The sequence below is a fragment of the Nyctibius grandis genome, chromosome W (genome assembly GCF_013368605.1).
Source record: "Nyctibius grandis isolate bNycGra1 chromosome W, bNycGra1.pri, whole genome shotgun sequence".
In the NCBI taxonomy this organism is placed as follows: Eukaryota; Metazoa; Chordata; class Aves; order Nyctibiiformes; family Nyctibiidae; genus Nyctibius; species Nyctibius grandis.
In genome coordinates, this window is record NC_090694.1 from 19,323,396 (window position 1) to 19,332,507 (window position 9,112).

Sequence of the window (9,112 nt, forward strand, 5' to 3'; positions counted from 1 at the left end):
GAGAGAATTGAGTCGGACAATGGGACTCATTTCAAAAACAGTCTCATAGATAACTGGGCCAAAGAGCATGGCATCGAATGGGTATATCACATCTCCTATCATGCACCAGCCTCTGGGAAAATTGAACAGTATAATGGGCTGTTAAAAACTACCCTGAAAGCAATGGGGGGTGGAACCTTTAAAAACTGGGATAAGCATCTGGCACAAGCTACCTGGTTAGTTAACAGCAGGGGATCTATCAATCGAGCTGGCCCTGCTCAGTCAGACCTTCTACATACAGTAGAAGGAGATAAAGTCCCTGTGGTGCATGAAAGGAATCTATTGGGAAAAACTGTCTGGATTCTTCCTGCAACGGGCAAAGGTAAACCCATTCGTGGGATTGCTTTTGCTCAGGGACCTGGATGTACTTGGTGGGTGATGTTGCAAGATGGTGAAGTCCGATGTGTCCCTGAAGGTGATCTGATTCTGGGTGAGACTACTTAATTCTGAACTGTATGTTGTTACTGCATAAGTGTCTTTCAGGTTAAGACAGTGGTGATGAGACCGGAGCTAGCTGCAAGTGGCGTCCAGTAACCTCCTCGAGACTGACATTTTGAACCTGCAACCCATGGGCATGAACCGTGACAAAACTCATACCATGTCTCCTGCCCTGAGAGACTGCTATCCAGATGGAAACCCACAATCCTGAACTAAATGAACTTGATGAACTTTTTGCATAAAGATGAATCATAAACTAGTGATATGTGTATATATATTTGAAAATGAAAAGGTAGTGGTGATCTGAGTATGACGTGAATGGTATGGAATAAGGGGTGGAATGTCCTGGTTTGGCCCAAACCAGGCCAATTAGTCTTAGAGAAACCTAGGTCACTGCTAAATTCCTCACTGCTTATGAGTGAAGAGCTGAAGGGGGGGTCATACCTGCAGGGAGGAGCAGACAGGGCAGGTGACCCAGGACTGACCAGCAAGGTATTCCATCCCATACATGTCATTCTCACTTTCCTATTTATCACTAACCCACTGCCTCCTGGAGGTGGGGCCCAGGAGGGAGGGGCCCTCCTGTCTCCCACTGATTGGTACCAGCTTTGCCAATTCTCCAGTTAAAAGCCTGCAGGTGTGATGGCAGAGGAGCTACTGCATTTTCCCCTCTGCCTGTGCTGGGGGGAGCAACTCTGCCTGAGGAGGATTTCCAAGCTCTCAGTCTTGGCTTTGTATATATTTGTATATATTTGATTATTTCTATTATTATTGTTATTATACTCTTTTTCATTATTATAGTTTATTAAAACTGTTTTAACTTTCCAACCCATAAGTCTCTCTCCCTTTTCCCTTTCCCTTTCCCTTGGGGGGGGGAGAGGGTTAACAGAGAGCATCTGCCACCTGGTTAATAGCCAGCCCAGCTTTAAACCGTGACACACAGTCACACCGCACTTGTACCTGTGGACTCACATTGTAAAGATAGGGTCGGTTTTTCATTCTTGCCTGCAAAGGCACAACACAATGCAGTAGGTAGCTCAAGGAACAGAAATCTAGGTGAAACGGGTCACCACTGCCCTTGCCACATACTGGTGTTTGTCCCCACGCATGTACTGCACATGTCAGTATTTACCAGCTTTCCCACACAAGCACGTTGTCAGATGAACAGGATGGACAGCAGGATGACCATGAGCCAGCAATGTGCTCTTGTGGCCAAGAAGGCCAATGGCATCCTGGGGTGTATTAGAAGGGGTGTGGTCAGCAGGTCAAGAGAGGTTCTCCTCCCCCTCTACTCTGCCCTGATGAGGCTGCATCTGGAATATTGTGTCCAGTTCTGGGCCCCTCAGTTCAAGAAGGACAGGGAACTGCTAGAGAGAGTCCAGCGCAGAGCCACGAAGATGATTAAGGGGGTGGAACATCTCCCTTATGAGGAGAGGCTGAGGGAGCTGGGTCTCTTTAGCTTAGAGAAGAGGAGACTGAGGGGTGACCTCATTAATGTTTATAAATATGTCAAGGGCAAGTGTCATGAGGATGGAGCCAGGCTCTTCTCAGTGACATCCCTTGACAGGACAAGGGGCAATGGGTGCAAGCTGGAACACAGGAGGTTCCACTTAAATATGAGGAAAAACTTCTTTACGGTGAGGGTGACCGAACACTGGAACAGGCTGCCCAGAGAGGTTGTGGAGTCTCCTTCTCTGGAGACATTCAAAACCCGCCTGGACGCGTTCCTGTGTGATATGGTCTAGGTAATCCTGCTCCGGCAGGGGGATTGGACTAGATGATCTTTCGAGGTCCCTTCCAATCCCTAACATTCTGTGATTCTGTGATTCTGTGATGAAGACTGATATACACAGCAGGTACCTAGTTAGCACTCTTGCAAGGCCACAGAGCTAAAGGCAGCACCTGCAGCTAGTGCACATGTGCAGAGTTCACAGCAAGACCTAGGACTTGTCTAACCTTGCAACAAGTTTTAGGTTCACCTGGGCCCCAGGGTGCACCACCACAATCACACACATGAAGAGCAACATAGCTGTCGTCCAGCTAAAGCCATGTACACATCATCTGACCTGTCCCCAAGGCGTCACAGCTGATGCACATCCACAAATTAATTGTGCAATAGTTCCCATGTACTTATTGTACATGTAAGGTAAAGTCTCACCCATACAGGGCCCATTTACCTGAAGTTTCTAGGAACCAGCAGTACATCAGATTGCTCCTAAAAACTGTTGGGCAGTATATTACACTCAGTGCAGTAACCTGTTCAAAGTGACTGAATTTGCATCTGTTCCCCATTACCCTGTTCCACTTTCCCTCTGAGCAGCAGATGCTTCTCAAAGCTCTGAACAATGCAAAACTTAAATCCTTAAATACTTGCGCCTCATTTGTGTACTTTGTCCTCACTTTTCGAATTGTCTAAACTAATCAAGAATCATAAAACACTCACTTCTGGATTAATTCAAAAGTGATCATTTTAGAAGTATTTGTTTTCCATAAGCTACACCTATTCAAAACATCCCTGCTTGGGATCTCCCACAGTCCTCACAAAAGCACAGGTTTCCCTTATCCCACAGTACCAGCAATCATCTTAGGCAGTAAGACTTCAACAAAGATATTTTTGTTCATAAAACAAACGAGAAGAGGAAAGTCATTTATCATCTTAAGCTTACATTATTGCAGCTTGTATTGGGTTTACATGGCAAGGTTTTGGTAGGGGGCAGGGCTGCAGAGGTGGCTTCTGTGAGAAGATGCCAGAAGCTTCCCCCATGTCCAATAGAGCCAGTGCCAGCCAGCTCCAAGACAGACCTGCTGCTGGCCAAGGCTGAGCCAATCAGCGACGGTGGTAGCGCCTCTGTGATAACATATTTAAGAAGGGGGAAAAACTGCTGCACAACAGCAGCTGGGAGAGAAGAGTGAGAATATGTGAGAGAAACAACTCTGCAGACACCAAGGTCAGTAAAGAAGGAGGAGGAGGTGGTGCTCCAGGCACCGGAGCAGAGATTCCCCTGCAGCCTGTGGTGAAGACCATGGTGAAGCAGGTTGTCCCCCTACAGCCCATAGAGGTCCACGGTGGAGCAGATATCAACCTGCAGCCTGTGGAGGACCCCACACTGGAGCAGGTGGATGGGCCTGAAGGAGGCTGTGACCCCATGGAGAGCCCACAGTGGAGCAGTTCATGAAGAACTGTCTCCTGTGGGAGGGACCCCATGCTGGAGCAGGGGAAGAGTGTGAGGAGGAAGGAGCAGCAAAGACAACATGTGATGAACTGACTGCAACCCCCATTCCCCATCCCCCTGCACTGCTCAGGGGGAGGAAGTAGAGAAATTGGGAGTGAAGTTGAACCTGGGAAGAAGGGAGGGGTGGGGGGAAGGTATTTTTAGATTTGTTCTTATTTCTCATTACCCTAGTCTGTTGTTAATTGGTAATAAATTAAATTAATTTCCCTGAGTTGAGTCTGTTTTGCCCGTGATGGTAATTGCTGAGTGATCTCCCTGTCCTTATCTCAAGTCATATTTTCTCTCCCTTGTCCAGTTGAGGAGGGAAGTGATAGAGCAGCTTGGTGGGCACCTGGTGGCCAGCCAAGGTCAAACCCACCACACAGCTGCATATGAAGTATAGCAACTTAAGATGCCAAACATCCTTGCCAATTCACTGAACATAATTTACTGGTCATTATTATTGGCTTTGCATAGGAACTAAATAGTACTGTACCTCTTGTTCATTCTTATCCTAATCAAGCACAATAGGAAAAGGATCATGCATGGGAAAAGGAATAAGTTTCCAACTTCTGTAGCGCACTTTCAGTCAAAGTGCTTTTCTGTGAAGAAAGCAGCTACTGGGTGAAGACATTTAATTGCTATTGCTTAGAAAAACAAAAGCCCTTATCCTGAAGCTATATACAGGAGTACTTCAGGACAGGGCTCTACACAAATCTTCTATAGAAGAACTTACAGGGCATGACCTCTGCCACGAGAATCTCAGTGGACTCAGGATACATAAATGAGAGATATTTATACTCTCCTCTCCTTGTTTTTATGAAAAATTGTTCACAATTGGACCACTGAATCATAGTACTTGGACAAAAAGGAAATGAAAGGTTTTTTATTCCACTCTTTCAAGTTTTTTCAGTTATAAACCTTCCAATATACTGATAAATATACATATTCAATACACATTCCATTAAAAATATAACACACAGACATTCATGCACCTTTTAACACTGTACCACTAAAGTTATATTTTGCAAAGTAGGTAGGCCTTCATTTGCTTATTCCTTCTGGATTGATGAGGTGAATTTGGAATATTTACCTTCTTTTCAATTTTTGACTCCAAAAGCTGAGGGGGAAAAAAAAAGCTTTCTTTTTCACAGTACAGATTTCTGTCTTAGGTTTCATAACTTCTTTCATCCAAGTAATTTCTAGTCATTCTAATTCAAATATTCCACCCTATATCTTGTGATTTCAGCCCTGCATATGTCTGCATGTAAGTTCCTGTTTGGGAGCCTGATTCAGCTGCAATTTCAGCAGAAGTTTCAGATTACTTTTCCAGTTGAATTTTGCACGTCAAATCTTCAGTGCATATATCACTTTAAAACGATTACAACATACTTTATGAGAAGTCACACTTACTAAGTGCAACAAAAAAAAAAAAAGGTTTTCCATTTTCTTGGAAAAAAAAACCCCAGTGGTATTATGCAAATCTTTCCCTCAGCAGTTTCCTAATAAGAACCTGATGCTTCCTGGTGACTTTGTGAACCATTGCATAACATCTATTTATGTTACTACTAGCTTGCAGGATCAGATTCATAGTCTATACTTAAAAAACCTCAGTGGGTTATAAAACAAGATTGCATCTCTGTAAGACGTGTATCATATTTGCTTCAAAATGAAACCATAATAAATTCAGATTGGATCCTTTAGGGCATTTTGAACTTTACCTATTTCTGTACCCATAACTGGAATGAAAATAAATGGAGTGATAAAGTGCAAATCATGTGGCAGAGAGAAAGGCAGAAAAGCTTTAGTGAAATGTTCAAAAGATTTTTTTTTTTAAATAGAAAAAAAACTTCCTCATCTCTGTTCCTATTAAGATTACAGAAGAATAGCCAAGAATTTCCAGAATGAAAACATACTGGAACACAAAACTTTAATTTGGGATTAAATAGTACAGCTACTCTATTTGTCCAAAGTTCAATGCATCTAAAAATTATCACAGACAAAAGTGGCAAGCTAGCATTCAGAAAAACAAGTCTTTGACCTTCATTTCATCTGTATGAAAGGAGATCTCCAAAATATGGTGAGAAGAAGAAAGCACCAAATAACATGCAGTGTCATCAATCCTACTAGTTTACTTTAATGTCCAAGATGCACGTCCCAGTTGCTACCACAGGACTGCAAGACTGTAGTTGAAACACGAGGAAAACTCTAAGTATTTTGTACCTTCTATGTAAACCACTAAAACTGAGCAAACAGACTTTTTTTTTTTTTTTGGTAGCAGATGTAGGTAAGATTTCTTAGAGGCAACCTTCCAGTTGATTTAAAAAATAGACTCTCAGCTGGCCTTTGTGTGACCACCAGAGGGCAGGGCAGATGCAGCGGAAGACTAAAGCTTTCCTACACAGTAAGTACAGAACATGTTAACAGAAGCTGCAGTTTTATTTCCTGAAAAGGTAATTTAATACTTAGTGCTCTCTTTGTAAAAGCTCTAGATAGGAGGAGTTTTTTAAATCAGTATAAGGAGTCCAATGCTATCTTCTCACCTGGAAATTATTTCACATAGCTACACAGAAACAAGACATTCATCAGCTTATCAACCCTTTTATTTTAAAGTGAAATTACATTTTTTAAGCAGTGAAGACAAAGACCAGATGTTTTCACCAAGGTTTTAAGTGATTAAAGCAAAAAAGTGTTACCTTTTAACAACAGGGTTTAGATGTTGAGCAGTGACCATATCAACAGAAGTGTTAATAAAATAAAATAATTTATTAAATCATACATGGAAGTTATCAGTGTTTATAATACCAAATTGCAATAGAAAAAAAAAACAAAACCCAGCAAAACCCCAAAACCCAATGTCACAACACTCGAGCACAATAGAAAATTCTGCAAGTGTTAATGCAAAATCAAATTACACATATGCACATGGTAAATGAACCAGTTACAGTACACAAGCAAAAATACTGCCTAGCAATATCCCTTACACTTTCTTTCCTAACACTTTAATAAAATTAGTGTCTGTATTATAGGCTAACCTTCCCTTGCTCAGCCAATTTCTTCACCCACCTTTTAAACAGGTAAGCACTGAATACTAAAACTTTGATGTAGGGGCCTGGACCGTGGGAAAGTTATAGAGAGAACATACCAGTACACTGTTATGTAACAGCATGAGATAGCAAGAAAGCATAGGGATGTGGCTTGCTTAAGTTTATAGTAAGTATCCAATTAGAACAGTAGAGGTGGCACGCAGCCAGATTATGGACAATACTTGTAGCCAATAGCTTAGTGTGTAACCGTTACATAAGAGAGTATGTAGGTTATAAAAGTGTGTGTTAACCAAAATAAAGAAGCTACTAGAGCACCATATTGGTGTGCTGTAGTTCCTTCCTCGCGCGGACCCCAACACTTTATCTTAAAGAGCTGTCCCTCATTCTGCCTGCCCCAAAATGTGTTTCTTACCAGCTCTACTGTTATTCAACATTCTTCTTAGCCAAAGACATGTGTGATATGAAATGAGGCAATCAGGCTGTAACTAGAAGAATTTAAGTCCTTTTAAGGCAGCTACAGAAGGAAAGTGTCTGATGAGGGAACAAACCCATTACAAAAAACTATTTTAAGAGCTCAGAAAGTGAACTATAACCCTTGGGTGGATAGATGACTCACTCAGAAGGTAACAGAAGAAATTTACATTGGAAAATTAAGGCTCCTTCCTCACTTTTCTAAAGCCAGCATCTTTTCTTAATATCTTCTTTCTTCTTTTTAAACAGAATAAAATATAGTAAGGGTAATTTACCAAAAAGCTCAAACAGCCACTAAACTCAACTACCAGAATAATTCTTAAAAGAAACCCATCATTACAGAAAAACATAACATGAAATCCCCAGTCCTAGTGTGAGAAACGAGCCTCAGTCTGAAACGCCAATCATAATTTCGGTTTATTGCAAAGCAAAGGCAAAACAGCACTGGGCAGCACGGGGGGTAATCCCACCAAAATCGTGCGCGCCTTTCACAGTAATTCATTTTGTATTTATGTGGTAAAGTGTTACATATTCATCATCATTTTAAGGATGCCTATACATATTCATGACTGTCCCCGAAAAGGTGGTCTTTATTATAATGAGCCCCGAGAAATCATTTCCATAGTCTCCGCCTTTAATTGCTCCTGGTTGCGCACACGCGGTTTCTCCTGGTGGTCGTGAGCCGGGGTCTCAGGGATGAAGGCCGTATGTCTTCCTCGCTGTGCACTTTTTACCCCAACTGCAAAACCTGCTGAGACCAGCTTTCTTTTGACAGCAGTTATGTGATTTCCTTGACAAGTCCCTTCCTTGTATACATTCTACTCTATCTTATGTTTTTCCTGTGGTTAGTAGTTAGTTCCTATTTAGGGGCTAAGATTATAGATATATAGCTTAAGCTAAACAATGGTCCTGATGGTTCTGTTATTAACCCTTAAGTGTTAGTTTCTCCTCATCATAGTGGCTTAGTATTTTGTGGTCACTTACTTATACATTGCCAAGAAGTCTCTACTTTTTCCTCTTTATTCTGACACGAGTCATATTTCACTTCTCACACTAGCAAACACTCTTTTCCCTCACTGACCTGTTTTTTTGGGGAATTCAGCTGTAAAAATAAACTTGGTGCTTGCTTTGGAGGAAACACTGCAGATGGGAGAGGTTAACTCATTAAGATCCAGCAGAAAAATCTCTTTCTTTTAGTAATTTTGATTTATTTCAAGGCTGAAGGACTTGATTAAAAATGCATAAAGAATTGTTGATTTAAATGTGATGCTCCTAAAACCTTAGCATTCTTTGTGTACCAGGTATTGACCTATAAGAAAGCAAAGCAGACAGGGATTACAAAGACTGGAACTGCCATTACTATTCTAATATGAAAAGTTAGTAAAAGCCTTTAAAAGAATAGCTATGTTTTTTCAAATTAATATTCCATATGTGGAGACTATCTTGTGTGGAATAGGTTTGTTTGGTTTTTGTTTTTTTTTGAGTTAAGCATTAAGTATTAAAAGATCATCTGTTCATCTTCCACAATTATGTGGCTTGACAAGCTTGATATTTGCACAGTGATAATTACTATATTTACATACATATGATTTACTGTGCTTTGATTCTGTGTAAACAACCATAGCTTTATTTTCCAAAGGCCAGGCATGTAGTAAGAACTGTATATTTTTGCTATTTTTCTTTTTGTTTTGCAAGATATATAACAACATTATGAAACAGCCAATTTCCAAGAATTAGTTAAAAGAGTGCACTTTTAATTTCTGGTCTTAACTTCCTATTTTCCTGCTACTAAAGTGAAAAAGGGTCATACTGAGAGCCAGTTTACCTCAATTCATAATGAGGGCTGTGCAGACCTCATGGATCCCTTCTAAAAACCTCTTCTCCCACCTCCCATAAGTATTTTTT